Raw genomic sequence first — 10,725 nt, forward strand, 5'->3', positions numbered from 1 at the left:
TTCCGTAATGTTTTAGAACAGCTTCTCCTTCGTATGATAATCCAGGTTTTTTTCTTTTATGAAAGAAGGGTCTGAAGAAGGTCTCGACCTGAAATGTCATCCATTCCTTCTCTCCAGAGATGCTGCCTGACCCGCTGAGTTACTCCAGCATTTTGTGTCTATCTTCAGTTTAAACCAGCAGTTCCTTCCTACACATTTTCATTTTTTTCCTTCATATTTCAGATACAGCGCGGAAACAGGCCTTTTCGGCCCACCAAGTCCGCGCCGCCCAGCGATCCCCGCACATTAATACTATCCTACACACACTAGGGACAATTTTTACATTTACCCAGTCAATTAACCTACATACCTGTACGTTTTTGGAGTGTGGGAGGAAACCGAAGATCTCGGAGCAAACCCACGCAGGTCACGGAGAGAACGTACAAACTCCTTACAGTACAGCGCCCGTACTCAGGATCGAACCTGAGTCTCCGGCGCTGCATTCGCTGTAAGGCAGCAACTCTACCGCTGCGCCACCATGCTGTGTTCTTTCAATTTCTTTATATTAGAATGCTGTATGGTTACTTGCATTGCCTTGTCCATTGAACGTGGAACATACAACAGTACAGCACTGGAACAGGCCCTTCGGCCCACAATGTCCATGCCGAACCTAATGCCAGGTTAAACTAACAGCCTTTGCCTGCGTGTGATCCATATCCCTCCATTCTCTGCATACCCATGTGCCTTTGTATTAGCCTCTTAAACACCACTGTGGCATCTGCTTCCACTACCTCCCCTGGCATTGCGTTCCAGGCCTCCAACGATCTCCATATAAAAACCTTGCCCTGCACATCTCCAATAACCTTTGCCCCTTCGACCTTAAAGCTATGTCCTCGAGTATTTTACATTATCCACCCTGCGAAAAAGATTCTGGCTCTCGATCCGATCTATTCCCCTGTTAATTTTATCTACGTCTATCCTACCCAACCCTATTAACCAACAAACCTGTACGTCTTTGGAGCGTGGGAGGAAATGTGAGCACCCGGAGAAACCCATGCGGTCACGGGGAGAACGTACAAACTCCGTACAGACAGCATGATTAGTCAGGATGGAACCAGGGTGTCTGGCGCTGTGAGGCAGCTGCTCTACCACTGCGCCCCTTTCTGCCTTTACCAGTATATTTAGGGTGGCACACTCCCTGTGCAGCGTGTGTGTTAGGTGATCTTTGGGTGATCTAGCATCTGTTTCCATGCCTGCAAGATAGTGATGCTATTCATTATTCTCCAGGCCATTTCCCCCGGGGGTTTCATGCATTTGGACAGGGATTCCAGCCTCATGTAAGCATATGGCACTTGTCATCATGGTCAGTATGGACAAAGGTCACAAGGGTCTGTTCCTGCACTGTAATTCTCCATGATCTTATCTATATACTAAAACTCTCGTTTGTTTGTTTGTTTGTTCCTGAACTACAGCCAAAACGGTACATGATAGTGCGACAATTTCAGGCCCACCTTACTCACCGTTGTCCCTTTGGTGCTAATGGAAGAACTTTCGTTGAAATCGGTGTTATATTTTTTAAGTTATTCACATTTTAATGTTCAAATCTATCTCCTAGGGAGGGAGGAGGGAGGGAGGGAGGGAGGGAGGGAGGGGGGGATGGAGGATAAGGGGGGTTGTGGGGGATGGAATGGGGGAGAGGGGAAGGGGGGAGGGGAAAGGGGGGAGGGGAGGGGAGAGGGGGGGGAGAGGGGAAGGGGGAAGAGAGGGTGCTGCACCAATGCAGGAGAGGTTTGGGCCCAACGGGTCCACTTGGTCTAGTAACTATAATACTGTCAAGTTGCCAAACTGGAAAGCTGGAAAGGGTGCAGAAAAAATTTCCGAGGATGTTGTCAGGACGGGAGGGTCTGAGCAAAAGGGAGAGGTTGAGTAAGCTGGGACTTGGGATGAGGGGTAATCTTATCGAGGCGTATAAAATCCTGAGTGGAATAGATCGGGTAGATGCACAGAATCTGTTGCCAAGAGTAGGTGGGTCAAGGGCCAGAGGACATGGGTTTAAGGTGAAGGGGAATAGATTTAATAGGAATCTGAGGAGTAACTTTTTCACACAAAGGGTGGTGGGTGTGTGGAACAAGCTGCCAGAGGAGGTAGTTGAGGCTGGGACTATCCCAACGTTTAAGAAACCGTTAGAAGATGGACACAAAATGCTGGAGTAACTCAGCGGGGCAGGAAGCATCTCTGGAGAGAAAGAATAGGTCACATTTCAGATCGAATCCCTTATTCAGACCAGTTAGACAGATACATGGACAGGACAAGTTTGGAGGGATATGGACCAAATGTGGGCAAATGGGACTAGTGTAGCTGGGACATGTTGGCCGGTGTGGGCACGTTGGGCCGAAGGGCCTGTTTCCACACTGTATCACTCGATGACTCTACTCTATAATAGAAGGAGGAGCAGGAACGGGTCAAATATCTCCTCAAACATCTTCCATCATTTAATAGACCATGTGTGACCCTTCAGTTCCACTTTGCTCACCAATTCCCACACCAATTGATTTTGTATCCATTCATCTATTGATTAGGAAACATTGAAATTAGTTTTAGTTTTAGATATACGGCATGGAAACAGGATCTTCAGCACCAAGTCCATGCCAACCGGCGATCGTCCGTACACTAATGCTATCCTACACACTAGGGACCAACCAGAGTAAACCTACAAACCTGCACGTCTTTGGAGTGTGGGAGGAAACTGAAGCTCCTGGAGAAAACCCACATGGTCACGGGGAGAACGTACAAACCTAGTACAGACAGCACCCGAGATCAGGATCAAACCCGAGTCTCTGGTTCTGTAAGGTAACAACTCTACCGCTGTACCACTGTGCCACTGTGCCGCTGTGCCGCTGTACAGCTGTGCCGCTGTGCCACTGTACAGCTGTGCCACTGTGCCACTGTACAGCTGTGCCACTGTACAGCTGTGCCACTGTACAGCTGTGCCACTGTGCCACTGTACAGATGTGCCACTGTGCCACTGTGTACGTTCTCCCCGTGACCACTGTGCCACTGTACAGATGTGCCACTGTGCCACTGTGTACGTTCTCCCCGTGACCACTGTGCCACTGTACAGATGTGCCACTGTGCCACTGTACAGCTGTGCCACTGTGCCACTGTACAGATGTGCCAGTGTACAGTTGTGCCACTGTACAGCTGTGCCACTGTACAGCTGTGCCACTGTGCCACTGTACAGCTGTGCCACTGTGCCACTGTACAGCTGTGCCACTGTACAGCTGTGCTACTGTGCCACTGTACAGCTGTGCCACTGTGCCGCCCCTGCAATTGTAAGTCAACCCAACGGCATGAACATTGAATTCTCTAATTTTAAGTCAATCCAACATTATGAACATGGAATTCTCCAAATTTAAGTCTTACCCCTAACCTGTACCTCTTCACTTTCCTATGACCCCCCCCCCCCCCACACACAACCCATTTATCCCACTATCCCACCCCTTTTCCTCCCACCCCCCACCATTCCCTTCCACCCACACTGCGTTAGCTGGCTTTACATTTCACTTAAGATAGAGACACAGAGTGCTGGAGTAACTCAATGGGTCAGGCAGCATCTCTGGAGAACATGGATATGTGACATTTCAGGTCAAGACCCATCATCACACATTTTTACATTTCACTACTCTCCTCTCCTTATCTAACACCATTTTGACTCATTTTCTTATCACTCCTTTGTCCACGAATTTTCCAATCAAACCTTCCCTCATCTGCATCCACCTATCACTGTGTAGGAAGGAACTGCAGAAGCTGGTTTACACCGAAGATAGACACAAAAAGCTGGAGTAACTCTGCGGGACAGGCAGCATCTCTGGAAAAAAAGGAATAAAAGTCTGAAGAAGGTCCTTGGTGGAGCACCGGTAGAGTTGCTGCCTCACAGCGCCAGAGACCCGGGTTTGATCCTGACTATGGGTGCTGTCTGTATGGAGTTTGTACGTTCTCTCTGTGACCTGCGTGGGTTTTCTTCGGGATCTCCGGTTTCCTCCCACACTCCAAAGGCGTACAGGTTTGCAGGTTAATTAGCTTGGTAAATGTAAATTGTCCCTCGTGTGTGTAGGATAGTGTTGATATGCTGGGATCGCCGGTCGGCGCGGACCCGGTGGGCCGAAGGGCCTGTTTCCGCACTGTATCTCGAAAGTAAACTAAACTAAACTAAACTATTGATCATAGGCTTTTAGGGGTTGGAATTCTAAAGCTATGCACCCCTCTGTTGTGTGGAAATCTCTCCTTGTTCCATCCTGCACAGGCAGTGTCCTATCCTGTGACTACATCTGACCAGAAGTCTCCAAATATCTCCCCCAGATGAATGTGAACCGTGTAGAATCCCCAATCCTTGCTCAGGGCTCTGACTGTCGACACGATGGCCCCATGTGCTTCTACAAAACACTGCAGATCAGATGGATTTAATCACTCTCCCGGATAACACGTCGGCCCTGGGTCATCTTTGTTGATTTACAGCTGATAATATTTCTTCGTAACTCGCGGTGCTGCTAATTAACAGCCCCTGTGAAGACAAGATTCCTGTCATCTGGCCTTTCCAATATCAGAGTGGCCCATGCAGTTTAGGTAGTTGTCAATACTCTTTCCCCCACCTCTGATGAATTAAGTGATTGCAACTGGGATCCATGGGTACAGCTGTACCTATCTGGGCAGTACACTCTCGCGAGTGGTGAACATTGACGCTGAGGTCAACAACAGGATTGCCAAGGCCAGCGCTGCATTTGGGCGACTCCGTGGGAATGTTTGGGAGCGGAGAGGACTCAGCCTCACCACCAAGCTGAAGGTCTACCGTGCAGTGGTACTCACCACTCTTCTCTATGCCAGTGAGACCTGGACTGTCTACAGCAGACATGCCAAACAGCTCAACCACTTTCACTTGAGCTGCCTACGTAGACTCCTTCATATCAGGTGGCAGGACAAAACCCCCGACACAGAGGTCTTGGAACGGGCCGGAATCCCCAGCGTCCACACCCTCCTACGGAAAGCCCAAGCCAGATGGACAGGCCATGTCGTCAGAATGCCCGAGAGTCGACAGCCAAAACAGCTTCTGTATGGAGAACTGCGTCAGGGCAAGCGCTCAGTAGGAGGACAGAAGAAACGGTTTAAGGACTGCCTCAAAGTGCCCCTCAAAGACTTGGACATCAACCTCAGCACTTGGGAGCCTCTTGCTCTGGACCATCCAACCTGGCGTAGCAAGCTCACCACAGGAGCCCGTGCTGCAGAGAACAGACGCACTGCAGAGGCCCAGAGGAAACGCACCGCGCGCAAGGCCCGGGCTACCTCCACTTCCACTGCAGCACCCACCCACTTGTGTCCTACGTGTGGGCGTGCCTTCCGGGCCCGGATTGGCCTCACCAGTCACTTCCGGTCCCATAGTCACCAATCCTCCAACTGAAAGTGAAGTCAGGGTCGTCTTCCAACCCGAAGGATGAACAACAACAACAAGTGATTGCAACTGGGATCCATGGCTATGTTTGAATATTTTAAAGTGCAAGAGTAGAAGAAATTGCATTTGCCGAAATATCTTGGTAAGTGTTATCCCACCACAACCAGAGAGCAGTGCTGAACTACTATCCTCCTCTTTGGTGATCTTGATCGGACTTTACTGGCTTTATTTTGCACTAAACGTTATTCCCTTAGCATGTATCTATACACTGTAAGCGGCTCGATCGTGAGCATGTGTTGTCTTTCCGCTGGTTGGCACGCAACAAAAGCTTTTCACTGTACCTCGGTACACGTGACAATAAACTAAACTCAACAGAACTGAGTTGTGGACCAGTGGCAAGGACATGTGGGATATCATCTCCGAGCCTGAATCGTAGCAGATAGGCAGGTGTGGGGGGACTGCCGTGAGGGAGGGGGATGGGGGGAAGAACAAAGGAGGACTGGCTTTGTACCACTTACTACCTACTTTGTAACTCTGTAAGCGCCCTTTGTGCGCCACTATTTGCATACCTTGGGTATGCAAGCAAAGAATGTCACTGTGACAATAAAGTATTCATTCATTCAGATGAAAGGCCACAACATCAAGCTTCAGGCTTGTGACGAGTGGTAGATTTAGCCCTGTACCCCAGTCCATCACACGGACAAACCCCCCCCCTCCCCAACATGGACCATCTCCACTTCACGCTGCCTCAGGAAAGCAGCCAACAGAACCAAAGACTTGTCCCACCCTTGACATTCATTCTCCCCCCCACCCCCTCGCTGACATCAGGCAGAAGATCCAGGAGCTTGAAAGCACGCAACGTAGATTCTTCCCCTCTGTTATCAGGCTTCTGAACATTATCAGGCCCTTCCATGAGCTGGAGTGCCGGCTGATTCACCTCTACCCCATTGCGGACTTGGACTTTGTCTCTGGAACTGACACACCATGATGCTGAGAACTATATTCTGCACTCTGCATCTTCCCCTTTGCTCCATCTGTTGTACTTGAGTTTCACTTGGTTGTATTTATGTATGGTTTATCTGATCTGTTTGGATAGCACGCGAAACAAAGCTTTTCACTGCACCTCGGCACACGAGATAATATTCAACCTAAGCCTAGAATGTTCCGGAGAGTGAAAGGAGGGGGTTGAAAGGCAAGCACAAGCGACCGCAGGTACCGGAACCTACAGCATCAAACAGAATGCTGGAGGATCGCAGTGGGTCGAGCAGCGTCTGTGGGGAGAGGAGAACCGTCGGAGGCTTGTGCTGAGAATGGCAGCCACCTGGATGAGGGGTCTCACTGCACTGGGCTGTTGCCAGCACTGGGTTAGAGGGGAGCGGAGAGGCAAGGAGTCACCTGGGTGAGGGGTCTCACTGCACTGGGCTGCTGCCAGCACTGGGTTAGAGGGGAACGCAGAGGCTCGGAGCCACCTGGGTGAGGGGTCTCACTGCACTGGGCTGCTGCCAGCACTGGGTTAGAGGGGTGCGGAGAGGCAAGGGGCTACTCAGAGTGGGGGTGGCCACCTACCAGGGGGTGGTATGGGTGATGGGGGACGGGATGGACCGTCCTCTGGCTGATTCGCCACGAGGGCCTGGACCCCCCCAGCAAGTCCCAAATGTTTGCTTCCGTGGGGAAAGTGTAGACCAGTGGTGCTACGGTAGAGCTGCTGCCTTACAGCGCCAGAGACCCAAGTTCGATCCCGACTACAGGTGACATAGAAAATAGGTGCAGGAGGAGGCCATTTGGCCCTTCGAGCCAGCACCGCTGACAGGGTGCTGTCTGTACGGAGTTTGTACGTTTTCTCTTTGGCCACGTGGGTTTTCTCTGGGTGCTCTGGTTTCTTCCCACACTCCAAAGACGTGCAGGTTTGTAGGTTAATTGGCTTTGGTAAGAATTATAAATTGTTCTTAGAGTGTAGGGTAGTGTTAGTGTGTGGGAATCGCTGGTCGGCGCAGACCCGGTGGGCCAAAAGGCCCATTGCTGTGGGCTGTATCTCTAAACTAAGTTAAACAGACCAGCAAGAAATTTAATGAATTATTTCTACCTTTATGATTCTGGAATTAGTTTAGCTTCACTTGGAGATTCAGTGTGGAAACAGGCCCTTTGTCCCAGGGAGTGGATGGGAACGTGGGATAACATAGATCTAGTGTGAACGGGTGACCAATGGCCAGTGTGGGTGCGATGAGCCGAGGGGCCTGTTGTTTTGTGCTGAATCTTTGAATCAATCAAACTGCCCACAATATGCCAGGTGTGGTCTCACCAATGACCTGTACAGGATACTGGTACAAATTGGAGAGTACAATTGCTGCTGTAATGGGAGAATTAAAAAAATAAAATTCTTTATCAATGTTTATTAAAATGCTGATTGGTCTTCCTCATCCATCATTCTCACACAGGGGAAGGATGATAAAAGTCGCCCAGGATTCTGCCTGCAGGTTGCTCATTGGTGACCCCTGCTGGTGAATGTGTTAGAGTCATGGAGTCAGAGTGATACGGCGTGGAAACAGGCCCTTTGGCCCAACTTGCCCACACCGGCCAACATGTCTCAGCTACACTAGTCCCACCTGCCTGCGCTTGGTCCATAACCCTACAAACTTGTCCTATCCAAGTACCTGTCTAACTGTTTCTTAAACGTTGGGATAGTCCCAGCCTCAACTACCTCCTCTGGCAGCTTGTTCCATACACCCACCACCCTTTGCATGAAAAGGTTACCCCTCAGATCCCTATTAAATCTTTTTCCCTTCACCTTGAACCTATGTCAAGAGAGAGTTAGATATCGCTCTGAGGGCTAACAGAATCAAGGGACATGGGGAGGAAGCGGCACGGTGGCGCAGCGGTAGAGTTGCTGCCTTACAGCGAATGCAGCGTCGGAGACTCAGGTTCGATCCTGACTATGGGCACCGTCTGTACGGAGTTTGTACGTTCTCCCCGTGACCTGCGTGGGTTTTCTCCGAGATCTTCGGTTTCCTCCCACAGTCCACAGTGTACAGATCCATGAAAAATAACATGAATAACATGAAAAACGTTTAGTGCAAGACAAAGTCCAGTAAAGTCCAATCAAAGATCGTCTGAGGGTCTTCAGTGAAGCAGATAGTTGTTTAGGACTGCTCGCTGGTTGTTTGTAGGATGGTTCAGTTGCCTGATAACAGCATGGGGCACCTTGGTCGGCATGGGCAAGTTGGGCTGAAGGGCCTGTTTCCAAGTTGTATGATTCTATGTATCTATGTCTCAGGTTGAGTGAGTGGGCAGATGCGTGGCAGGTGCAGTATAATATAGATAAATGTGAGGTTATCCACTTTGGCGGCAAAAACAAGGAGGCAGATTATTATCTCAATGGTGTCAGGTTAGGTAAGGGGGAAGTGCAGCGAGACCTGGGTGTCCTTGTACACCAGTCACTGAAAGTTGGCGTGCAGGTACAGCAGGCAATGAAGAAAGCTAATGGCATGTTGGCCTTCATAACGAGAGGATTTCAGTATAGGAAATTCTTCTCTCGAAGAATCGAGAGATTCTTCTGCAGCGCCCTGGTAAGACCACATCTGGAGTATTGTGTACAGTTTTGATCTCCTAATTTGAGGAAGGACATCCTTGTAATTGAGGCAGTGCAGCGTAGGTTCACGAGATTGATCCCTGGGATGGCGGGACTGTCATTTGAGGAAAGATTGAAAAGACTAGGCTTGTATTCACTGGAGTTTAGAAGGATGAGAGGGGATCTTATAGAGACATATAAAATTATAAAAGGACTGGACAAGCTAGATGCAGGAAAAATATTCCCAATGTTAGGGGAGTCCAGAACCAGGGGCCACAGTCTTAGAATAAAGGGGAGGCCATTTAAAACTGAGGTGAGATGGAACTTTTTCACCCAGAGAGTTGTGAATTTGTGGAATTCTCTGCCACAGAGGGCAGTGGAGGCCAAATCACTGGATGGATTTAAGAGAGAGTTAGATAGAGCTCTGGGGGCTAGTGGAATCAAGGGATATGGGGAGAAGTTGGGCACAAGTTACTGATTGTGGATGATCAGCCATGATCACAATGGTGCTGGCTCGAAGGGCCGAATGGCCTCCTCCTGCACCTATTTTCTATGTTTCTATAACTCTGGTAGCTGTGCCATTAAGTAATTGAAGCTGTTTAGGAATGGAAGGGCTAAGAGCTGGAGCTGGGAAATGGAACATGGAGAGGGGAAGGGGAGAGGGAGGGAATGGGGAGAGGGAGGGGATGGGGAGAGGGGATGGGGATGGGGAGAGGGAGAGGGGATGGGGAGAGGGGATGGGGATGGGGAGAGGGGATGGGGAGAGGGGATGGGGATGGGGAGAGGGAGAGGGGATGGGGATGGGGAGAGGGGATGGGGATGGGGAGAGGGAGGGGATGGGGATGGGGAGAGGGGATGGGGAGAGGGGATGGGGAGAGGGAGAGGGGATGGGGATGGGGAGAGGGGATGGGGAGAGGGGATGGGGATGGGGAGAGGGGATGGGGATGGGGAGAGGGAGGGGATGGGGAGACTTCTCTAACTTGTGGTCCATCACTCCATCGCACAGTTCTGCTGTAGGCACCAAAAGGACTCCCATGTGGAAAGAAAAGCTGCCTTTACTTTGGAGAAACCGTTCCTTCTTCTCTCAGGAAGCCATAGTGCATCTCTATAGGACTCTAGTCGGCCGCATTTGGAACATTGTGTGCAGTTCTGGTCACCCCATTCGAGGAAGGATGTGGATGCTATGGAAAGGGTGCAGAGATTTACCAGAATGATTAGGATGCTGGTTTAAATCGAAGATAGACACAAAATGCTGGAGTAACTCAGCGGGACAGGCAGCATCTCTGGAGAGAAGTAATAAGTGATGTTTTGGGTCGAGACCCTTCTTCAGACTGAACGTCGCCTGAAACGTCACCCTTTCCTTCTCTCCAGAGATGCTGCCTGACCCGCTGAGTTACTCCAGCATGTTGTGCCTGTCTTCTGTACTGCTCTATGCTCTAGGTTCTATCTCCGTGTACCTTCTATTCCAAGAGGGCTGAACCGCACATCACAGCATGAAAACAAAAGCACACAATGGGCAGGCCATTGACCACAGATCTGCCCTCGCCCACAGAGGGGAAGGAAAGGTTCAGAGTCGAGGTGTGGGTGGGTTTCCGCTCACCTGATGCAGGGACGAAATCCCCTCGTTTGCCAAGATGTGTTGTCTCTGCGCTGTCCTTTTAATCAGCTTGAATGAGTTGTTTTCAGGACATTTAATCTCCCTTCCGTGCTTGACATCAGAAAACAGGAGACTTTCAGT

This window comes from Rhinoraja longicauda, chromosome 33, assembly GCF_053455715.1.
Source record: "Rhinoraja longicauda isolate Sanriku21f chromosome 33, sRhiLon1.1, whole genome shotgun sequence".
In the NCBI taxonomy this organism is placed as follows: domain Eukaryota; kingdom Metazoa; phylum Chordata; class Chondrichthyes; order Rajiformes; family Arhynchobatidae; genus Rhinoraja; species Rhinoraja longicauda.